This window comes from Crocodylus siamensis, chromosome 3 (assembly GCF_052110815.1).
Source record: "Crocodylus siamensis isolate JL-2025a chromosome 3, ASM5211081v1, whole genome shotgun sequence".
Taxonomy (NCBI): Eukaryota; Metazoa; Chordata; order Crocodylia; family Crocodylidae; genus Crocodylus; species Crocodylus siamensis.
In genome coordinates this window covers 248,989,571-249,014,284 of record NC_143397.1, presented here as the reverse complement: position 1 = coordinate 249,014,284, position 24,714 = coordinate 248,989,571, and the positions used below count along the sequence as shown (strand labels likewise).

General features: G+C 44.6%; 1 long non-coding RNA gene across 1 annotated transcript in view; it reads left to right on the top strand.

Moving 5' to 3' along the window:
- The window catches only part of LOC149869660 (uncharacterized), a 31,253-nt gene extending 8,980 nt beyond the window's left edge, over nucleotides 1-22,273 (top strand). The window contains exons 2-3 of the long non-coding RNA XR_016441127.1: nucleotides 17,819-18,234; nucleotides 20,443-22,273. This is a non-coding gene — a long non-coding RNA (uncharacterized LOC149869660). The remainder of the gene's footprint in view (nucleotides 1-17,818; nucleotides 18,235-20,442) is intronic.
- The last annotated feature ends 2,441 nt before the right edge of the window (nucleotides 22,274-24,714 follow it).

The window sequence follows — 24,714 nt, the reverse complement described above, 5'->3', positions numbered from 1 at the left end:
TGCCTTTTCAGTTTGATGTAATTATGCCATACACTGGAGGGCTTTCTCCACCTTGGGCTTTATTGTTAATGGCAATTGCCTCAGTGCACATGCTATGGGGATAGCATTTGTAGACAGCTTGATTTAACAATGTCCCAGTGGACACTGTACCTCCAAGCACATCAGGAAATACTTTCCTAATTTTCTCCTCTGTGAGATGTCCTTTTATGGGTTCTATTTCCAGTATGATTTTTATCAACTGATATGATGCTACATTAGCTGTTACTACTGAGGAAAGAACCTGGACTTATTGTAGATAGTTTTCTGAAAACATCAGCTTAACTGTAAACAGTAAAAAAGAATTTTAGGAATTATTAAGGGAACTGAAAATAAAACAGAAAGTACCATTATAGCACTGTATAAGTCATTGATACACCTACACCTCGAATACTGTACTGCATGCAGTTTTGGTTTCCTGACCTCAACTAGAAAAGGCACAGAGAAGACCAATAAGGATGATCAAAGGTGCAGAAAGGCTTTTGTAAGTGGAGAGACTGAATATGCTCTAACATGCCAGCTTAGAAAAAACAGACAACTTAGCAAGAGTATTATAGGAGTCTATAAAATCATAACTAGTATGGAGAAGGTAAATTAGTGGTTTTTGTGAAGGTAGTGTAAGAATGATGTTGTAGCCATGATGGTTCAGAAATTATGTGAAAGAGGGAAGGATTTCTTAGGGCAATCTCTTTATCTGAATGATATTGTTGGTTCAATAAATGTTAGATGAGCTTTTGAATACAAGGCATTCTTCACTGGGTATTCATAAGTAAATAATTCCAGCCAAAAATGTGGGAAAGAGTGCTGCCAGAGTGGCAAGCATGGAATATATTATAAACATTAAAATTACTTTCTGTTGAATCTGCTAATGAATGTATAGTTTTACTTTTGAGTCACATGTGCAGATTCAATATATTCACGAACCTGTCCTCCCTTTTTGAAATAGCTGCACCAGTGTACAGACTGTTGCAATCCCTTCAACTGGTTTTTATTTCCTTTCTGAGTAGTAGTGATCATCTTTTCCCTTCTTCATGGTTTCCCTAAAGATGTGCTACACTGAATATTATGTTGGGTTTCCTTTCTGGGTAATGGGGTAACGGCTATGACAACCTCAAACCCAGTCCTGAGCAAGTGGCTTTCCTTCATCCGTATCAGATTCAGACAGCCCCTCATCAGATGTAGGTTGTTCAGCATGACTAGATCTTGGACAGTCAGCCCTGTCACTTTTTAGTGTAGTGTTATTGATCAAAGCATAGGTTTCAAAGCTGGTGGCTCAATAACATGTGGGGCTGTTGCTTCTGTGCTCTGTTTGCCAGTCAGTCCTGGTTCTCATAATTGCTCAATGTGGAAGCACCAAACAGCACTAGGCACCACTTTTATTGCATAGGAGAAAGGACCCACAACTGTAGGCATTTAAGTGCCCAGGAATCACTGGCCAGTACGGTTGGTCCTACATGTAGCTGCCAAGAGACATCTGGTTTGTTTTTTTTGTCATGGCATGACTCATTTGGCAATTTTAACACATTGCTACTAGTCCTGTTTTAATAATTCCAAAATTGACCTAAGGATCGCAGCCCATAAACAGCATCGCCAGGGTCTCATTCATTGTAGTACATACTGCACTTTGGTATGCTGACAAAAAGTGGGCCATCTTCTCCTATACTGACCCTGCCTTTTCTACCATGGAGAGCAAGGCATTTTTGCAGGACTGTACAATTCATTCAGCCAACCTATGGGTGGCCAGGTGGTATGGTGCAGAAGGGAAGTGCCACATATCATTTTTCTCCATGAACCCGTGAAACTCACCTGAACTGAACTGAGGCCAGTGTCATTTATAACATGTTTTGAGAAACCTGTCTTTGCCAACAGTTTTTCTACCATATGTGCTGTTGTAACACTTTACATACAGAAACTTTATGGATATTTGGAGTGGGCATCCACCACCACTAGGTACATCATCCCAGAAAAGGTCCTGCAAAAATCAATATAGAGCCATTCCTACAGTTGGAGGCCAGGTTGGACATGTTCTGTACCTGTTGCTATCCCAAACTTTACTTAACAAGGTGTTCTGTTTGTTGAAGCTAAGAGTTAGTGATCTGTGACCAGTGTAAACTTTCTCCCATAAGTACTGATTAAATTTCTTCACCCACCACACCAGAATTAAAGTTGCTTTGTCATTTATATGCCTAATGCCATTCTGCTGCAAATGCTATAAGCCGTTCAGTGCCATTGGCCATGGTATACAATATGACAGTTTAAATGCAATGTGAGTGTATGTTAAATGCTGGCTTGGTGGGCAACGATGGGTTTAAAAGTGAACAAGTACCCTATCAGATATGACCCAGTTTTTTGGTACAAATCTACTATAATAATAAATCCTAGAAAAGATCTAAGTCACAAAAATATCTTTTGGCTGTGAGGCTTACAGAATTGCATTAATCTTCTCTTGAGATTTATGTAAGCCTTGCGCATCAATAACGTGTCCACAATAAGCAATTGACTCTTTGAAAAATTGACATTTTGCAAGGTTTGATTGCAACCCATATTCTTTGAGACATTCGAATATTCTAGACATATTCACTTCATCATTTTCATCAGTTACAGTAATGTCATCCAAATAACACTGTGTTCTTGGAATGCCTTGTAACACTTAAGCCACTGCTTCTTGCCATATAGCAGGAGCTGAGGCAGTGCCAAATATTGTGCCCCCCTCCATCCTACACTGTCAGAAGGAACTTTTCAAAATGCAACCTAACATGCCTAGTGGAGTAAAAAGAAAAAAAGTGAATCCATCTTAGGAAAGTCAGAGAGACCCTCTCAGACACACTTCGTGGGGGACATATGACTTTAGCAGCCAACTTAAGTAAGTACCCAGGAGGCCTTGATAAGTTCTGCTGGAAGCCTCTGTGAAGAGTAGAGCAGCTTTCTGCCAGAGGGCAACCACAGCAGGAAGCTATTCACTTTTTTGTTATAGAGCAATAAGAGTGGAGGGATCCAGGAGTAGCTGCCATTCCCATTTCCATTTCATGGACCCAAAATACTAGGATTTCTCAAAAACTGCTCATCACTGGCTTATGGTCTATCCTTCACATGGGAACAATATAACTTGTATATTGTGATTTTCACTGTTTGTCCATTGGACAGTTTTCATTTGTTACCCATTATCCCATTATTGTTCTAGTAAAAGGACTTGATAATTTTAGGCACTTTGGCTAGGTAGCTGCAGTTCAAAAAGCCCAGGGCTGAATCAATTCAGTTTTTGCAGCTTAATCTAAACTGAGCAAATTAAATTGAAACAGAAGTGAACAGACATTTACCTTGGATTCAGGTATGCAGCCACATGCCTGTAGTGGCTCAGGCCAGAAGCCGGGGGCAGTAGAGCATAGCTGTCTGACTGTGTGTTCACTTCATCTTCCTGCTGCCCCCAAGGTCTCTGGGATTTGCAGTCCAGAATTACAGCAACAGGAATCTGCAGGGTTGCTCACCACCTCTTCCTGCTTCCAGGTGCCTCTGGGATTTTTAGTCCACAGTTGCAGTCAGCACCCAGTTTAAGCAGAGGAAGGGGTGTTTAACACCCCTTCTTGGCCCCAGATCCCAGCCACGGTGTGCCTGGGAAGGCAGTCCTCCCCTGCAGACTGGGATGCATCCCCAGCCTGGCTTGCCTTCCCCCACCCCCTTGTCAGTCAGCCCTCACTGTTCCAGCTAGTGAGCAGAGGGGTGGGACTAACCCCGCTCTGTGGAGCAGGCAGCCCAGCCCAGGGCTAGAAAATATGCTGGGATGTTGGGGAACTGTGATTTAACATGAATGAGGAAGGGGTCTGGGAGAAGCATGGGAGTATGCGTCCCCGGACCTGTGCACAAGGTAAGGGAGGGCTGCCAACTGCAGACTTGCGGCCAGGGACTGCACTGGACTCTTCCCGGTGGGGTTGGACTGTGGCTGCACTCAGGGCAGACAGCAATGGCACTGGGAGAGCCAAGGCTATGGGGTGGGCTACGATCACCCCAAAATTTACAGTAGCCCCCACCCAGCCCCCTGCCAGGAAAAGGCCGGTGCAGCCCCTGCAGTGGGCAGCCCACTCTCGCCCTGTGCACAAATCCGGGGGCACATGTCCCCCATGCCTCCGCCGGGGGCACACACAGTGGTGGGGAGCCCCCCTTCTCCTCCCCATGCCTCTTGGATGAGACACCTATGACTCTGTCCCACAACCCACCCTGCCCTGGCTGTGCAGCATCTGCCTCTGCCCAAGCCCCACTCCCTCCCTCACTGTTAGGGCCTCAATCTGCCCCCCCACCTCTTTCCTCCCCAATACCCTTTCCCCCCCATAGACTTACCAGCAGGATGCTAGTCTCCAAGCTGCCAGGCTGTGTTCCTGGCCCTGTGCATACTGTGACTGCGCATAAACACATGGCATTTATCAGTGATGTTATCGGCTACGGTGGCCAAGAAAAGCTGATTGCTGATAGTATCAGTTTTCCTTTTATTGGTGCCAATATGATAGGTACCAATATATCAGTACACCTCTGTTTTAAAGTTCATATGCCTCCCATGAACATTCCAGAAGCCTGACTTAATAACCCTTCTAATTGTTGTATAACTGTTTCTGCAGGGACCTTTGAAAATGCCTGCAGCATTTTTATTCAATTCCAGTCCAAGGAATCTTTTAACCATTCACAAACCCACAGAGCGGGACCCCTTTTTTCAATAACATAAGCCTAAGAGGCACCACTTAGTATTATATTGTGCTGACACTGACATCACCCCCACTGACACAATTCTCTTTCCTCTGTAAGTTTTTAACAACACTGGCGTCTTCCTCAATTTAATATTTTTACAAGTTCTTTCATATTCTGCATATGAAATAACAGACATTGCAGAGCCTGTATCCAACTCCATTTTAAGGGTTTTCCTAGCAACCTGAGGTGTCAGCCAGATGGCTGATTTATCACCCTTGTTCACATGATATAGGCCCAGACTAGCTACTCTGTTCTCACTATCTGTGTCACTACTGTCCCCATCTAATATAGATACCTTTTTATTCCTTTTTTCAGTATTTTATCTTACTCTCATCTTTATTTGCCTTAGCACAGCACACTGGCTGGATATGCCCTTTTTATTACAACTTTGGCAGTAGCATTTCTTAAATCAGCAATTAGCTGGGGTGTGGGACCCTTTTCCACACTGATAGCACACATCAGGCTGCTGCCTGAACTTGCTTTGCTTTTGCATATATCTGGGTCTAGGGGCATATCGGAGGTGGGGGGAAGTGCAGTGGTGCAGGTGTACCCTGCTTTGATTCCTGCTCTAAGCAAATTTTAAACCAACTCTCTAGAAGGGGAAGTGGCAATTCTATTCGGGCAAAACTGAGGAAGTCAATTGACTTCATGGGCCATTATAATCTATGTGATTCCTGCTACTCTGTCTTCACTACACAGGTGTTAAGGACCCTCTGTCCTTTTTTAATGATGTTTATTATATCATTGATGTTCCACTATGCCAGCCATCCTTTTTTCTGCAATTTTGCTGTCTTGTTAGCCATTGCTGGTAACGTCTCTTTTCAGTTTTATAGCCCTGCAGACTGTTTTTAACTCTAGCTAAAAAAATCTTAATTCGGGTATGGTAATATTAACTCGGGTGTGGAAGTGGCTGACATTGATATATTGAATGGATTGTCATGAATTCACAAAGGCTAGACTTTGTTTTACAAATCTCAAGAAGAGATGTACATTTAACTATAGTGACTACAGGACTATTGAAACAATATCTTTTTTTGTCACTCACCAAGCCATAGGCAGGCTGACTGATAATTTGTACATGCTGTTAGCCAAAGGTCTGGAGGGGTGCCAGGGTGAAAGCCAGGGGATCAGAGTTTGAGCCAGGGCCAAAATGCTAGGTAGAACAAGGTCAAGGTAGAACGAGGTCAGGGAGCAAGCTGGGTAAGATACCTGTGAAAGTTGAATTCCAACAATCCTGCATGTGAGGCCCAGGCTGAAGTCCGAGCAGGGCCAGCAATGGGTGGTTGGAACTAAAGGCAGGATTTGGAGGCAAGAGGCAAAAAAACAATGCTTCTGCCGTATGTATGTGGAAGCATCCAATCAGGGGCCAGGAGTCCCGGGCCAATCACCACACTATAATGCATCACTCCACCTACACCCTCCCACCGTTTCCAGAATCGTAGAACTGCCCACACCTTTTTCCATAGGTACACCTCCATGCAATTCTGTGGCAACCTTTGCTGCAGTTTTCTTAGCTAATTCAATCTCAGCAAAACATTCAAAAGTGAGATTTTCCTCTTCTAAGAGCTTCCTTGCATGCCTTCTTTAAGTAGCCCACACACAAAGTCTATCGAGGGCCTCATTAAGTCCATCCTTAGAACTACAATGTTCTGACAATTTCCAGAACTGTCGCAAGAGAAGAAATAGATCCAGCTTCGAGTTGATTTCTCCTATGGAATCTGAACTTTCCTGTAATCAATGGCTTGGGTGCTAGATGCTCCTGGACAATTTTCACTAATTCTTTAAAGATTTTACTTGCTGTTGTTTTCGGGGCAAGCAGACTGCATGGTAAATTACATGTTTTCCTCCCTTCAAATACATACTCAGTAATACAGCTATGTGTTTCTGTCAGGGAATCTCATTTACTTCAAAAAGCTGTTCCAGCTAGTATAGATATGGGTCAGTTTTTCAGGGTGCTATCATGTGCTCCAGTTGTTCCAAGATAAGTAGTCATGCGTTCCAGCAGATCTGAAGCACTCACAATTAAAGAAAATTCTTCAGGTTGATTTAATGCATGCCCGGCTTGTGGGATCCCACCCTCTTTGCCAGTCATTATGTTTGTCCAGGCATTCATAAATGGTTCCAGCCGCAAGTGTGGGAAAGTGTGCTGCTAGACTGTCAAGCGTGGACTATATTGTAAATATAAAAGTAAAACTATATATTTAGTCCAATGTTCCCTCTAAGGTGTAGCAGTCTGTGAACGCACCGCTTTGGTCCGTAAGCACGCCAATTCGGTCCCACCTCCCTCTTTTGGTGCGTGCCCACAGTATAACAACAAAAGATGATACTATAACCTTTATTTACCAAAGTGACTCCCATCTACCATTTTCTGTTTTCCAAACAGAATATACAGTCTCCAGGTTATCTCCAAGACTGGAATTATAATCCCTTCATGATTACAGATATTCAAAAAATAAAAAACACTTCAGAATAAATTTAATTTTCCCTCTACATTTCCCAGCACATTGCTTTGTTATTTAGTTTGCAGTTTGGAAATTCCAATTTAATGAACAAATCCAGTTCTGTTACATGCAAAAGAATATTTTAGTGAAGGCCCCTCAAAGCCAGGAACCTCAGCCCCTGCCCCACATTGCCTCTGGGAGCGGAGTATTGGGGTTGGGAGCAGTTTTCCCAGTCCCAGCCCCAGCCCCGCATCGCCCCTAGGACCAAACCAGTTTCCCAGTCCCAATCCTGGCCGCAGCCCCTGCATCATTGCTGGTCTCGGTCCCAGCTCCAGCCCGTACATCGCCACCAGGACCAGAGCAGTTTCCCGGTCCCGGCCCCAGCCCCTGCCTCGCCTCGCCTCGCCTCTAGGAGCAAGGAGGCACGTGGCACTGGGGCTGAGGAGCAGAGCAGTTTTCCGGCACTGGCTCGCCATGTCTCTGGGAGCGAAGAGGCACATGGCACCGGGGCTGGGAAGCGGAGCAGTGTCCCAGCCTCCAACCCCCAGCCCTGCCCCCGTCCCCACCTTGCCTTGCTTTGCCTCTGGCAGCCTGCCTGAACTTACCAGTAAGTTTTCCCACGCCGGCATTGGTGTTTCTGCCGCACTCAGCTTGTTGCCTCTCGAAGCCACAACCCAGCTCCTCACTGGGTGGGTGTGTGGCATTAATGAGCTTCTGCATGGCATTGTTTTAAAGCATGCACAGCCGCATACATGTGCAGCTTAGAGGAACCTTGATTTAGTCCCATTAGCAGATTCATATGTGCAAATTCAACACACTCACGTATCTTAAATATAAGAATCCTTCAAAATGTTAGGACTAGGGAACATACAATGAAAATATTAGGTAGCCCATACAGCAGTTCTTAAGTTAAAGGCAGGGTAGATTTGTCCTCATAATATTAAGGCTTTTCCAACTATTGATTTCATACTCTGATTTATTACAGATCTAGATGTTAACATTTTCCTTTGCACCTGCATTTAAGATTGTATTTCCTTACTGTAGAGTGGATCCTCACTGATGCAGAAGAGATGTTAATGTCATAGTATGGAATGAACTTTTGTTATATTCTGTCTCAGGAATGAAGTTTATTTTGTTCTAGTTAACAGTTTTGCATTTTATGTTTACTACCTCTCTCTTTTTCTAGATTGATTCGGCCACTTACTATCCTTATCCTATGTAACCCTAGGCCAAGGGTTAGTAAGGAACTAGTTAGGGAACTTCTGGAGGGACTGGATATATTCAGGTCAGCTGGTCTGGACGATCTCCACCCTAGAGTACTGAGGGAATTGACTGAGGTCATTGCAGGACTGCTGGCATGGCTTTACGAGCGCTCGTAAACTGGTGTGGTGCCAGAGGACTGGAAGAGGGCCAATGTGGTTCCCATCTTCAAAAAGGGGAAGAAGGAGGACCCGGGAAACTATAGGCCAGTTAGTCTTACCTCGATCCTGGGCAAGCTTTTTGAGAAAATTATTCTGGCGCATATCCGCGGGGGGCCAGCAGGGGAGATCATGCTTAAGGACAACCAGCACAGGTTCATTAGTGGCAGGTCCTGTCAGACTAACCTGGTGGCCTTCTATGACCAGATCACCAAATCCGTAGATGCAGTGGACATAGTCTTCCTGGACTTTCAGAAGGCCTTCAACACTGTATCTCACCCTGTTCTCATTAAGAAACTGGGGGACTGTGGTGTCGGCACCCACACAGTCAATTGGATTGCTAACTGGCTGGAGGGCCGCACCCAGAGGGTGGTAGTGGAGGGTCATTTTCGACCTAGAGGGATGTGGGCAGTGGGCTTCCGCAGGGCTCGGTCCTTGGGCTGCACTGTTCAACATCTTCATCAGTCACTTGGATGAGGGGGTAAAAAGCACCCTGTTCAAATTTGCTGATGACACTAAGATGTGGGGGGATGTGGGCACACTAGAAGGGAGGAATAGGCTGCAATTGGACCTAAACAGGTTACAAGGGTGGGCAGATGAGAGTAGGAAGGGATTCAACACTGAAAAGTGCAAAGTGATGCACCTGGGGAGGACCAACCAGCACCATACCTACAGGTTGGGGAACTCCATTCTTGTCAGTACAGACACGGAAGAGGATCTTGGAGTCATTGCTTGCTGGAATCCACCATCCAGCGCAGGGTGTCAAGGGCCTGCAGCAAGATGGTAGCCCTAGACTTTAGGAGGGCCAGCTTCAACAAGTTGAGGAGACTAGTGGGAGAGGTGCTGGGGTCCTTGAGGGCAGGGGAACTCAGTGTCCACGACGAGTGGTCGTTCCTTAACGAAACGATACTCAGGGCCCAAGGGGTGTCCATCCCAACAAGAAGCAAGGGGGGCAAGAGTGCCCGAACGCCCCCCTGGCTCACCAAGGCCATCTGGGAATGCCTGATTGCCAAAAAGGCAGCGTACACCCAGTGGAAGGGGGGTGCTATCTCCAAACAGGAGTATACCTCCTCTGCTCTGGCCTATAGGGGGGCTGTCAGGAAAGCTAAGGCAGACATAGAGCTAGGACTAGCGTCTAAGATCAAGGATAATAAAAAGTCCTTTTTCAAATATATAGAGAGCATGAAGAAGGCACCAAAAGGGTAGTGTGCAGCCCCTGCAAAATATGCTGGACAATCTGTTGGTTGCACAAGAGGAGAAAGCAGACCTCTTTAACCAATTCTTCACCTCTGTTTTCTTGTGCAGGGACCGGGACTTCCCCGCTGTGATGCCAGATGGACTGGAGGGGAACACCTCCAGACCTCAGGTTGCGGAGGACCAGGTTAGAGAGCTTCTGGAGGGGCTGGACGTGTTCAAGTCAGCGAGTCCAGATGCTCTCCACCTCAGGGTGTTGAGGGAGCTAGCTGGGGTTATAGCAGGGCCCTTGGCACAGCTTTATGAGCACTCGTGGTGCTCAGGCCAGGTGCCAGATGATTGGAAGATAGCTAACATGGTCCCCATCTTCCAAAAAGGGAAGAGAGAGGACCCGGGCAACTATAGGCCTGTCAGTCTTACCTCTATCCCTGGGAAACTCTTTGAAAAGATCCTCAAGGAGCACGTCTGTGATGGGCCAGCTTCAGGGATGATGCTCAAGGGCAACCAGCATGGTTTCATTAGGGGCAGGTCCTGTCAGACCAACCTGATTGCCTTTTAAGATCAGGTCACAAAAGCAATGGATGCAGGTGTCGCCGTGGACGTACTCTTTCTAGATTTCAACAAGGCCTCTGACACCGTCTCCCACCCCATCCTCATTAAAAAACTAGGCGACTGTGGCATAGAGGCTTACACAGTCAGATGGATTGTAGGTTGGCTTAATGGTCGTACTCAGAGGGTGGTGGTGGACAGGTCATATTCGACCTGGGGGGAAGTGGGCAGTGGAGTTCCCCAGGACTCGGTCCTTGGGCCTGCGCTGTTCAATTTCTTCATCAGTGATTTGGACGACGGGGTGAAAAGCAACCTGTTTAAATTTGCTGATGATACCAAAATTTGGAGTGAGGTGAGCATGCTAGTAGGGAGGGAAAGATTGCAGCAAGATCTGGATAGGTTACAGGGGTGGGCTAACATAAACAGGATGCGTTTCAATACTGACAAGTGCAGGGTGCTGCACTTGGGCAGTAGAAACCAGCAGCACACTTATAGAATGGGAAACTCCCTTCTTGAGAGCACGGAGGTAGAAAAGGATCTTGGAGTCATTATTGACTCCAGGATGAACATGGGCCGACAATGAGAGGTCACAGTTGGCAGGGCTAACTGGACCTTGTCGTGCATCCACAGGTGCATCTCAAGTAGGGCCAAGGAGGTGATCCTTCCCCTCTATGCGACACTGGTCAGGCCACATCTGGAGTACTACGTCCAGTTCTGTGCGCCCCACTTCAGGATGGATGTGTTCAACATTGAAAGGGTCCAGAGGAGGGCCACCCGCATGATCCGTGGACAACAGGGCAGACCCTACAATGAAAGACTGTGGGACCTAAACCTGTTCAGCCTTCACAAGAGAAGGCTGAGGAGGGGACCTAGTGACTGTCTATAAACTCAGGGGGACCAGAAGGGTTTGGGAGAGACACTGTTTCCCCGAGCGCCCCCTAGCATAACAAGGAATAATGGACGCAAGTTATTGGAGAGTAGGTTTAGATTAGACATCCGCAAGAACTACTTCATAGTTAGGGCAGCTAGGAGCTGGAACCAACTTCCAAGGGAAGTGGTCCTGGCTCATACCCTGGGGTTCTTTAAGAAGAGGCTTGATGCCTACCTGGCTGGACTCATTTTCGTCCAGTTTTTCTCCTACCTAGGCTGGGGATCTGACTGGAAGATCTACAAGGTTCCTTCTGACCCTACTTCTATGATTCTATAAAACCTTTTTCTAACATTATATTATTGTCCTTTAATAATTTTGTTACTCTCATCCGTCTGTTCCCATTATGTTCCTGTCTTTTAGCATGTCATTCATGTTTGTCAAAACTGTTTTATCAACAGTAGCTGAGGTATCCACTCTTCAGTTTTTTTCAGAACACCCCAGTGTCTCTCACATAATATTATGGGGCCCTTTTCTACACAGTAGGCTTCAAGTAGTTCAAAGACCCTTCCTAGATTTTAGTCTCCTTGGTCCTGGGATCTGTGTTGTGTAGGTATCCTTGGGGTTGGGGTTGTTTGGTTTTTTGTTTTTGCCTGATTTATATTAGAAAACCAGTAGCTCCTTGTGTTGCAAATCATTTACCTGTAAGGATAAGCTTGGTGAACTCCTTCAACCTAGGCTCTGCAGTGATCCTTGTTTCGAAGTCCACACATGGTGCATTACTTGCCTATTTGTTTTTCCTTTCGACATTATGTATTGTCTTCATCTAGACCACTCCTGAAAATAGAGATCCACAGAGAATAAAGGGATAAAGTAAGCATTCATTTTAGCAAGCCTTTTCAAACATACATCCTCAGCATCTTAGCTAAACACAGTGAGTGACCAAGAAGCAGTCATTTTCTGTTTTTCTCTTAAAGTAATGGTACACCATTTATCTACTGAGCATGAATATAATACAAAGACCATCTTTCTTGGGGGAATTCTGAATTGATTCTCACTAAAAATAATGGAAGATAGTGGCCCTCGTTACTTCAAGTTGCCTTGTTCCCACTGCAACCACTATTGGGAGATAATGACTATCTTAACAGATTACAGCTTGTAGCATCTGTGCTATTGGAAGAAATGGGAAATGGTGGCCATTTCCCAAATACACTGCAGGAAATAACTACATGGTACAAGGGAAATCTTTGATAAATATGGTATTTTAAAGTCTTTCCACTTTGACAATGTTTCTTTAAATTTATTATACATTAGATTAAAAAAAAACCTTATGGCTCAAATTTATATCTGAATTAACTATTGATTGTACCAGTAATCAACCTGGCCTTATTTGAAAATGAAACCAAACCAAACCACTATGTTTCTTACTTATGGAATGTATAAACCAGCTAACAATTTTAAACATATCTGTTGTTCCTGTGTTCTTGGATGTATTGTTGGAAATAAATAAATACTCAGCTTGCCTCTTTGGGACAATGAAAATAGGCTAGCTACTAGCTAACAGCTATTTTGTTGTTGGCTACCTTTAGGTTTTCTTGTATTATTTGTACAAAGTTCAAATTTCATGCTGGTTAATAGTAACAGTCAGGTTTATACTCTTCCAATGATTGCTCTTGGTCTTAAGAAGAGTGAAAGACTATTTTCTAACCCTATATTTTAGGTACATTCAAATTGGTAATGTTACAGAATCATTCATTTGATCATATAAATTAATACATGTTTAGGATTAAGGTGATTTAGAGTTTTCATTATCTGTCTCACTGTAGGAAGCTCTGGAAATTTGTATCCTAGGCTGTTTATTTAAATGATGGGTTGTCACAATAACAGGTAGTGTTGCAGGAAAAATAAGAGATATTGTCATGGTTACCACAACTACCACATTGATAGTTTTTTTTTTTGTTGAAGTTTTAAACATCTGGCTAGTCATTTTACCACCTACCTTCCCCATGTGTGATTCTAGCTTTTTTTAAATAGGTCAAGCAATAGGTTTATGTTAAATACATTAAATAAAGAAAAATGTAGAGAGTTAAAGTATTCAGATAGCTCACTCTAGGAATCTGAATTTCACAGTTATAGATTGAAAGAGAAGTCTTCAGAGTGTAAAGAGCATTTGGAAGAATAGTCTCAGAGTTCAAAGAAGTAAAAGTTCAGAAGCTAAATTGTTCTGCTCTCTCTATGTAAGAGTTGAGAGAATTGATCCTTTGGGCTAAGGAGGAGAGAATGTGGTTATGGAGAACAAGAGAAAATATCAAGAAAACATCTTTATATAAAATGAAGAATGAATAACTTATTTCTACAGATAAACCACACCTCTGAATTCCCGGGGTACTAATTCAATAATTTTAATTAGGCATTCAGAGCTTAATTGGGAACTGATATGTATTTCTTTGGTCTTAGCCACATGATCAGGAACATGATAAGCATTTCTGTCCGTGTATTAAATGTCACTAAAGTGACAGAACATTAAAAAAAATCCACAGAAGTATGTTGGATTTTATTCAGTGTCTGAAATGAAAAGTTAAGGCCATGCTATGTGTCTCTGCTTTCTACTAGAAGATTTTAATCAAGATTTAAAGCCATGTCTTTTCTATGAACATAGCAAACAGAAATATTTGTGTGAATAGTACACAGGTTCTACACATTGTTTTCCTTATACCAATTAGAAACATTTTGAAATATCTTTTGAAGATTATGACCAGCGTAAGCTTTGTAGCCTGAAGTTATAAAGGATATAGAGAACTCTGTTTTCATCTGTTGCTGAACAGGGGACAAAGGACTTCACACCTACTTCACCTACTTAAACTATTCAGTTAGCACTCCAGATGGAAAGACGCTCTGTAGGAGAAAGAACTCTTTATTCCCTCTCTCTGCATGACCATGTAGAGGTCTGTTTCCAGTGCTTCCTACCCATAATTTTTAACTGACACTTTGAGAGCCACCAGTACTTTACACAAACCTTCAGAATTGAGTGGGTACTTTAGTGGCACTGAAGTAAAAAAAGAAAATAAACTTTGCTACAAATCAAGAGCCATATGTTCAAAAGGTGCTCTACACCAGAGGTAGCCAACCTGTGGCATGTGTGCCCAAAGTGTCACAGGCAATATATGTGGCACACTACATATCATGGAGGGGATAGGCAGCACAGTGGCAGATAAGGCAGGGAGCAGAAAATGAGCAGTAGATTAGGCAGGAAACAAATCAGAACGCAAATCACACAGGCGAAAGGGATTAGATTAGCACTTTGGCAACACATAGGGGGTGCATGTGCACCCCCTGAGTGTGGTGGTGCACCCCCTACGAAAATGTTCCACTGACCTCCGGTTGGCATCCCCCACCCCCCGTCACTTACCACCACCATGCCGTGCTCCCATTGCCAGCCCTGCACTCCCGCCACTGCTGCGCTTCCGCTGCCGCCTTGTCCCCCCAGCCACTGGGAGAACACGTCGTTCATGGAGTAGAAGTTGAGGAGGGTGTGGCCGCTGGACTGGGGGGGGGCGTTCTTCCCATGGGTAGCCGCCTGAGGATGGAGGACCGTCGCTGCTCACCCTGGGATACCGCTGACCCGGAGTAGGTGTTAGGTCGTCCAGTCCCTGCCCTGGCTCTCGCCCGCCACGACTTGTTGTTAGGTTCAGTAGGGCGGTTCCTGGTCACTCCGCAGCCCGGGATCCCCGGCAGTCACATTGCGGGGCTCTGCCACCCCTTGCACCCCAGCCTCACGCCTCCTCTTGTGTCCCCTTCTAACAAATATCCCGGCTCCCTGTCCCAAGGCCGGTTGCCTCGCTGGCCCAGCCGACCCTTATCTTCAGGCTCCTCGTGCCCCAGGTGACCTGGGACCAGGTCCCGGCCAAGACAGGGTTTCCACTACGGGCCCATAGCCAGAACTCCCCGGCTATATTCCTTGACCGGGGTTCCTTCTTTAATGGAAAAGAACCTGGAAAATTAAAGCTAGGCCTCCACAGCCCTACTAGCTAGGCCTTTAGCCTGGACCTTCCTAGGTCCCCTACGGGCAACCCTTATCTTAGTCTCCGGCCATAGGTGGCCGACAACAGCCTCCGCCCGACTGAGCCTCCTTGGCGCCCTCCCAGGCCCAACCCTCCCTGGAGGTATCGCCTTCCAGTGCCGATGCCCCAACCCTGGACCTGTAAGTCCAGCGCACCTCGGGTTCGCAGTCCCAGAACTCCTTGCCGCTGGATCCCTCCTCCTCAGAGTCTGTCTGCCGCCCTTCGCTTGCCGTGCTGGGGCTGGTTGCCGCTGGTGTCCTCCCCTGTGGGTAGGCTGCAGCTCCCCGCTGGGGTTCCCTGTCTCACCTTGAGGGAGGTCAGCCGCTCGGTTATGGCTGCCATTCTTTATCCCTCAGGCCGGGCGGGTGGCAGCTCGTCCGCTCCAGGCACTCCTTGACCCTCCACTTGAGGGGTTCGTGGCCCGTCCTCCTCTGGAGGCCTCGCTCTCGGTGGCTACGAGGTTGCCAGCTCGGTCCACCCTGGGATCCTCTGCCTCGGCGGGTGTGAGGCTCCTTCCTTGATCCCACGGCCATCCTTCCTCGGCAGCCACTTTTATCGCCGGCATCCGACTACCGGCACCGGCGCCGACTTCCAGTCGCGCTGGCGTAAACAAGCGGCGGATGTCCCGCTCGGGCTCCGCTGCTGCCGCGGGTGAATCCCGTTCCGGCTCCCCGGGACAGAGGGTATGGGGTAATTTTTGGCATGCCTGCCAAAAAGTTTAGCCCCCACTGCTCTATGCAGTTGGTCCACCACCTTGGAGAAACCTTTGCTGAGAGTAACTCACTATTAGGTATGTTGCAGAGGCATTTTGTCCATTCTTGTAATTATCACAAGAGGGATTATAAAGTCTTCTGAAAGCATTCACAATTGTAGCAAAATAGTTGTAATTAACACTTGGCTATTGTTTTTGTTATAAAAACATAAGCCATTAGGGCTGTGTGATGCTTTGGGTGCTGATTCAATTTGGAGGAGATCGGGCCCAATTCGGTGGCCAAATCTCCGAATCATAATCAAATCAGGAGACCAATAAAAAGGTCCAAATCAATTTGAAGCTCTCTGAATCGATTCCGAAAAGATTCTGAGAGCTTCGGATATTCGGGGAGTCCCCACTCACTGCCACAGAGAGCTGGACCCGGACTCCGAGTCGGTAAGTAGGGCGTGGTGGGGGCAGGCTGGAGGAGGGGGAGGGGACCATGGGTCCCATCCCCTGCCTGCTTCCCCAACTCCCCTGAGGGTCCCCCAACCCCCACCTGCTCTGCCAGGCCCCTCCCCCCCATGGTTGCCCTGCCCAGCCCCAGCTCCCAGTTCTTAAAAAAAAAAAAAAGCGCCACACTCACCAGCTAATGCAGCAGCCATCGGGCCTTTTGGCGGTTCATGATAGAGTGGGGGGCAGTGGGGATCGACCCCCGCCTGGCAGCAGCCGGTGAATGCCGGGCTTTTTTTTTTAAAGAGCCCAGACACTGGGGCTGCGGGGAGCAGCCATTGACATGCAGGGATGGGGCCTATTTGATTCGGAAATTTGGCCAATTCAGCAGCAGCTGAATCTCCGAATCAGATTCAGCCAAATCGGTTTGGGACAGTGATTTGAATCTTCAAATTGAATCACTGTCCCCAGAATCGGCCAAATCTGAATCGGAAGCGAATACCAGCCACTTGGCACAGGCCTATAACATAATTGTGGCTCAGTTGTGGATTTTGACCATGGAGGTTTATGAAAATTTTTGCCTATGCAGGGAAGTTTTTGTCAGTCTTGAGGTACCATCATGGAGCTAAAATTTAATTTCATAAATAACCAACCTTTTCCCTGAATCGGACAGCATTAAATACAGGTATGTCTTGGAACCCAACTTTTTCTTGGTGTTCTATCCAGCATTGCTAGTCAAAGTGAACTGGTGTCTAAAAGCAGGCATCAGAATTTGCTTCTGAACTTCATAAAGGTTGTTTAACTTCTCTAAACAGCATGCTAGACCTGAGGTCTCTGCTAGCCCTACTTTTCTCTGATTCTAGGATCTTTTACCCAAAAGTCTAGTGATTAAGACACTTTCCCAGGAAGTGAGAGATCTGTGTTCTGGTCCCTCCTTGGCCAAAGGGGTTTTTAAACGTACATCTTCCACTTCCCAGGGAAGCAACTTAAATTCATGGCTAAAAGCTAGGCTACTGAAAGCCCTCGCACTCCTTATCCACTTAAAATTTGCCAACTGTGCAACCAAGAGCACAACGGTCATGAAGCAAGAAGGAGAACAAATAAGAGGGTATGTGACTCTGTAGCCCAGTGAGGAAAGGAAACCTACGGTTTGGTCCCAATATCAGCAATTCCTCATAGTTCAGGATGATTGTTTTCCATGGTTGTTTTATCTGTGGGTCTGAAGTTGACTGATAAGGCTGATCTATAGGATCTATAGACTTTTGCAACTTGGGCACACATTTCTGTGTAGGGTGGGTTGCTCTGGATTCTTGATTTGGGCTACATCAAACTGTTTCTGCTGCTCCTGCTTTTCCATCTCTTGTTGTTTTAAGGTTTCAAAGTACTGAGATCCTTGCAGCAGATTCTTCCTCCATTTGGACGGTTCTGAGCAATAGTCTCCCAAGAGTTGATGATGATGTTACATTTTTCCAAGCCAACCTTGAGGACATTCTAGAAGTGCTTTCTCTGGTCTCCACTTGAGCATATGTCTAGGCTGAGCTACGAGCACAAAAATTACTTTGAATGTCTAGAGTCAGACATCTGGATGATGTGGCTGGCCCAGCGAGGTTGATGCTGGATGATGATCACCTCAATGCTCGTGGTGTTTGCATGTAAGAGGACGCTACTATTGGTGCATCTGTCTTCCCACTGGATTTGAAGGATCTTCTGCAGGCAGCATTGATGATACTTCTCCAGCAACTTGAGGTTTCTCCTGCACATTGTCCATGTTTCAGCTCTATACAGTAAGGTGGGGATCATAGGTTTGATAAACTGTGAGCTTGGTTGATGTGATGTTGCAATATTGTAATTGAATGCCCATTACCTCAGGCATCTGAAGGCTGCACTTTCACTTTTAAGGCAATTTTGGCTTTCTTCATCCATGTCAGCCTTCTGCAAGAGATGGCTTCTGAGGTATGGGAAATAGCCAAAATTCTCCAGAGTCTCACCATAAACCTGAATTACTGGAGATGGGGACTGCTCATTAAGAGCTTGTTGATGGAGGACCTTAGTCTTCTGAATGCTAAGTGTCAGTCCCATTTTCTTGTATGCCTTGGTAAAGATGTTGATGATTGTCTGAAGATCTGCCTCCAAGTGAGCACAGACTACAGCATCATTACCATACTGGAGCTCAGTGATTGAGGTCATGGTGATTTTGGTTTTGGCTTGCAATTGGCTGAGATTAAACAATTTACCGTCCATTTGGTAGTTTAGCTCCACTCCAATTGGAAACTTGTTAGTAGTCAGATATAACACCATGGTAGGGAATATCAAGAAGAGTGTTGGAGTGGTGACACAGCCAGGGCTGGATTTACACCTCACGCACCTCTAGGCACATGATCTTCAGTGCTGCCTATCCAAACAGAAAGCGGGGAAGGGGGTGGCAGCACGTGACCGGGTGCAGAGCAGGGACCCAGGGATGGCACACGGGTGGGCGAGGACAGACCACCGCTGCCCCTGGTATGTTGGCACCCCTAGGCACATGCCTACTTTGCCTTTTGTGTAATCCGGCCCTGGACACAGCCCTTAACTCCCATCTTAACATCAAACAGACCTGTGATAGATCTGTTACTGAGAACCACCACTTGCATGTTGTCATGGATCAATTGAAAAATGGTGACAAATTTCAGTGGGCATCCATACTTCAGAAGAATCCTCTGCAGTGCTTGTCAGTTGACAATTTAAGAATTTACAGGTCAAAGAAGGCCAGGAGGAGCAATTTATGTTGTTTGTAGCATTTTCCCTGAAGCTGGTAAGGATTCTTGCAATGCTCTTTCCTTTGGTGGACAGCCAAGTGATCCCTCTGAAATTTCCAATGTCAGACCTGACTCTCTTCTTAAAGATTGTCATGATCATGGCATCCCTGAGGTCATTTGGAATTTCTCATCATTCCAGACCCTTAAGCTGAGAGTATGGAGCTGTGATGTGACCTCCTTTTCCCACTGTTTAAGGATTTCAGCAGGGATTCCATCAGCTCCAATAGCCTTGTCATTCTTCATCTACTTGATTTTTTTTCATCTTGGCAAGAGTTGGAAGGATTCCAAATTGTCATTGACTGGATGTCTTTGAGAGCGCTCTTATCAACAGAGATCCTGGTTTTCCGTTTCCCACAGAAAAACCGAGAAAACCACAGATTTCCCCTTTTTTATCAGAGAAAATGCAGGTTTCTCCTTTTAGCAGAGAAACTCACAGATTCCCTGCTTTTGCAAACAGCTCTGCAGGCTGGTTGAACTCCAGCCTGCAAGAGTTGTTTGCAAACAGGGTGGGATACCCCCAGCCTTGCCCGGAGGGGGAAGAGCGGGGCCTGAGACTCTCAGTCAGCCACAGCTCTGCTCAGCTCAGCTTCACTCTTCACTCCTGGAGCTGAAGTAAGTGGGGCTTTCAGGGGGCTGGGGGCCCCTCAGGCAGGGCTGAAGGGTTGCATGTCATGACTGGGGGGCACCGGCAGAGTTTGGGGGAGCCAGGAGCTGCCCCCACCCCCACCTGAACAGGGAGCATTAGTGGGGAAGCCATTTCCATGCTGCTTCTGCTGCAGCTGCCTGCTTTTGGGGGCAAGGACCTTCAGACTTGGGTCCCTCGCCCCATAGCCCTGGCAATTAAGGGCCCCCTCTGGCAGGGCCGGGGCAGGGGTTATTGGTGGGGGCAAGAGGCACAACTATGGCAGGGGGCTGTTGTGGGGGCAGCTGTTGTGAGGGCAGCGAGGGGCACCAGTAGGCCTGGGGGAGGCATTGTGGATGAGTGAGGAGCACTAGCAGGGCTGGGGGGTGCTGCAGGGGACTTTTAATTTTAATAATGGATTTTGGGGGTTTTATCAGAGAATTTGTCATTTTTTTTTATCAGAGAAAACCAGGATCCCTGCTTCTCAGTAAGAGAATCTTAATTGACAAGGTCTTTAAAATACTTCTTCCAATGGGCATTGATGGCTTACCTATTTTGATCCAATCTTCTCTATCCTTAGGTCTCAAAGGTGTTGGTCCCTGAGCACCTGGACCACAGATGACTTTGGTGGCACTGAAAAAACAGCACATAGCATGGATGTCAGTGAGATGTTGAATCTCCTTCTTCATGTCTTCCCACTATCTGCTCTTCATATCATGGGTCTTCCTTTGGACCTCTGCCTTGGCTTGTTGATGATTCAGTTTGTATTGCTTGGAATTGATGCTGTTCTGCCAAGAACAAAAGGCCTTGTGGTCAATCAACTCTTGGATCTCCTGGTCATATTCATCAAACCAGTCTTGATATTTATTGGTAGAGAATCCACATGTGTTTTTACTGGTGCTTATGACAGTGGATTTGAAGCGACCCAAAGCACTGCCAACATTCTCCCATCTTTTGTTGATCAAAATTCACCAGTTTTTTTGTTGAGGCAGTGATGAAAGAAGTCTCACTTGATTGGGTCCTTGAGTCCTTCAACGATGATCTTTTGTTGGCATTGCTTCTGCTGCAGCTGTCATTTTGGAAGCCATTTTAAGTGACATAACTGAGCAGATGAGTCAGTGATCAGTCCAACAATTGTCAGCTTCTAGCATAGCTAAGGTGATGTGGACATATTTGTAATCTGAGGCACGAGCAATGACATAATAAATCAAATATCAGTGCTTAGATCATGGGCGTTGGTAGGATTGTGTCTTTTTCTGGCAGAATAGCGTATTGGTGATGGTGAGTCTGTGTTCTATGCATTTGGTTCTAATATTATTTCTGCATTTTATCTAATAACTATTTAATGCAAAATGCATAAACATTACCAGGGCTTGCATTCTAAAAATAATTTATCATCATGTTCCTGAGTGAAGCTGATAAACTTGTATCTACATATTGATAAAATTTATATTGAAGACACTTTAAGAGATTTCTTCCAATTATCACGATACTGCTCTAAGAAACATTCTATAGCTTGTCTTAATACAAGATGATCAGACTAGAGTCATGTTTGCATAATTAGTTCCTCACCACTAGGAAAAAAAATAAAATAGAGAATAAATCAAATTTCTGTTGTGCTAACCTGGGTTTTATTAAGTCAGTGATGATTTTTGGATTTTTTTGGGATCACTGCTTGGTACAAACCTATGATATGAGTTATGAAAAATATTTGTATCACAAGAAAAATAAAATACTAAAATCTATATAATTAGTTCCATTGATGTACTGACAAGTAATTTTTGCAATGGGCACCAGGGAGGCTATGCTTGTCTATGAAATATTAATTATGCCTCATCGGATCCAACTCAGTAAAGAGGTTTCCTTAAAAATTGTGAAGTAATTGGCTAATACCTAAAATCAATGGTTTTATAGAGAACCCAGTAGTCAGATTTTTTTTCTTTAAATTAGCAGAGAATTGGAACTTAATATGTCCCAAAGAAATAATCTCGCTTTTCTTAAGGAAGCTGTTAAGTTTTATTGACTTTTGAACAGTTTACCTCTTATGCAGTTCAAGTAAAAGTGCAACACTTGAAAAATAGGATATAAATGAGCCTTTTAAATTAGCTTGAGGAGCTAAGAATGTCTTTATAGCATTAGCAGTTAGTAATTGATGCATTCATCCTAAATCTCAATTTTGCTGCTGCAGCAAGTCCCAAAAATTAGCATAACAATCCCAAGAACAAATGGGTCCCTGGTTGGAAGTTTCACTACTACTTATATTTTCATTCATTACTGTGATTTTTGTCTGATCTGTGAAAGGAAAAAAAACACATTTTGTTCACAATATAAAACATACAGTTATTTTATACTTTTCTCTACACATTTAATATGTAGTATTGATACAATATATTACTGATTATACTGTAAAATAAAACATCTATAAATGACACCTCTCATTAGACTCTTAATATTATTTTTTATATTCTTATTTTACTTCTTGAGACCCTGTATTATAGCTACAGGAATACTAATGTTATGGTCTATTTTCTTCTACAGTATATTAGAGATTTCCATAGCAGATTATGAAACTTAATCCTAAAAGTATCAAAATCCATTTCTGCTTCATTTTCGCATTGTAAAAATAGCACAGCTGTAATTTTATAGTAGTAACAGATCTAAATTGTATGCAAACCCCCAAGCTAGGCTGGGACAAATTCACACAAGAAAACATAGTGTCAAAGTGTGAAACAAACATATGCATTAATTTCAACTTTGTCAATATCTAAGTATAGTAACATTAAAACTATGTGGATTTTCATATACTGACAAACAAAGATAGTGAAATTTCCATATCAAAAGAGCCTAGTGATGAATGGTAGTCTAGTCCATGAATACTTTAATGGAAAGCATAAAAACCCTACTATATCCAGAGGTGCACCGCAGAGTGCAATTTCTTTTTGATCATATTTAGACCCCAGCTTTGAAATGAGCTGCATATTGACAGACTCTTGCACCCTAAAAACTCTACAGGTATAAATGGAGCTTTGTAGGATGCAGGCAGCATGTCTACACAAAGCTTGTTTGGAGAAGGAATTTGAGCATGATCAGTTTCTTCCCTAGAGCAGGCAAACTGATAGCACTTGTAATTTTTACCCTCAATATTTTATGTCCAAAGAGCGTTCTCAGTGTTTGAGATTGAACAATATTTACCCATTCCCACAGAAGCGTTAAGTATTATGTCATCTTTGAAAAGTACTCGGAACTTGTAACTCACTGTAAAAGTTCTAATTATTATTTCTTAAATTAAGCATATTAATTGTATGCCTGAACTTTGCCCTCCACTAATTAAGTACAAATAAGAATCTGTCTAAATCAGTTCCATGAATAAGCACTTATTTACATTAAATGTAATTTTCATGAAACATGGGCTGCATCTACACATGCGGATGACTGCGCAATAAGTGGCATTAGTGCGCAGTACCATTACCACATGTTTTTCTCCTGATGCTATTGCATAGTAATGATGAGCTACTGTGCAGCGAGAGAGAGCCACAGGGAGTGAGGGAGAGACTCCAGGAATGGCCTCACAGCAGCCCAGCACTAAACAGGTCCTGGAGCTGGCACGCCAAGCCGCACCCAAAGCTCTGAGTTTTAAAAGCAACCTCTCTCTCTGGATTGAAGGAGAGGCACCCAGCAGAGCTATTTAAAGCCCCAGTAAAGTGTAGAGTGGAAGGACGCCATCAGAGAGCAGTGTGCTCTCACTTCCGGGAGAGCCAGAAACTGGAAGTTAGGGAGTCCTCCATTAGGCAAGAGCTGTCAGCCTGCAAGCTGATTGTGGCTGGAAGGCCACTGAAGAGTCCAGTGGGACCATCAAGTGAAGGGAAGATGCATCCCTGGAGGGGCTTCAGCGGAAGCCTGAATCTCCAGCTGCTGACATATGGCAAGAGAGCTGTGTGGATCACTAGGAGTGGCTAACAACAGATCAACAAGCAGAAAAGTTGGACTTTGGCGCTTCTGGAAAAATTTATAGCAGCATAAGCCCGCCATATCCTGGACATGCAGGGTTTCAGCCTCTTAAAGGGGAGTGAATGGACATGCAGTAGCTTGTTAGTACTGTGCAGTGTCATCACCACACAGTTACTGCCCAGCAACACTACTGTGCCATAGTAATGAGCTACGGTGCAGTAGCATCTCATGTAGACACACCCATGCTGAAGTAAAAGCACTAAGCTTATGGAAGTGCTAATAGCAGCAGCTTCACCTAGTTAAACTATTTTCAGTCTACGAAGATTGGTGTTCAGCTGATTTTCTTATTGAAGAGCTTCTTTAACAATGTTGCTACAGAATAAAGATTTCCAAATAGGCCAAGTAGGAAGGCCACACGATGGTATTTATGAAAATGTTTACGTAAGATTTACGGGCTTCCAAAGAAAATATAGTCAGCTGAATGGTCTGAGCTGAGAGCACTGTTACATTTTTTATAATTAAAAATCTAATGCATAGGTCAGCCTAGATCTCCATTTACTGCACTATGGGACACAACAAATTCAAAATAATATTTAATCTCAGATTGTCCCCAAGAGATAGTTCAGGAAATCTGTTTAAAAACTAAATGCATAAAATGCTAATACTATAGTAAATAAAAGACAGAGACTTATAGATGCCCTCAGCAAATAAGTGGCGTTTTCTTTTTACATAAGCTTTAGAAAACTTGGTTCCAAGGTAAAAAACGGTAACTGTAATTTGAGGAATGAGTAGATTGCTTTCTTACCAACAGAGAAAATCAAGTCAATCTACAATGTATATCCCTAACAGTTCATATATGGATCAGATTACAAAGCCTTAACCTATAGCACTTCCTTAAAAGGAC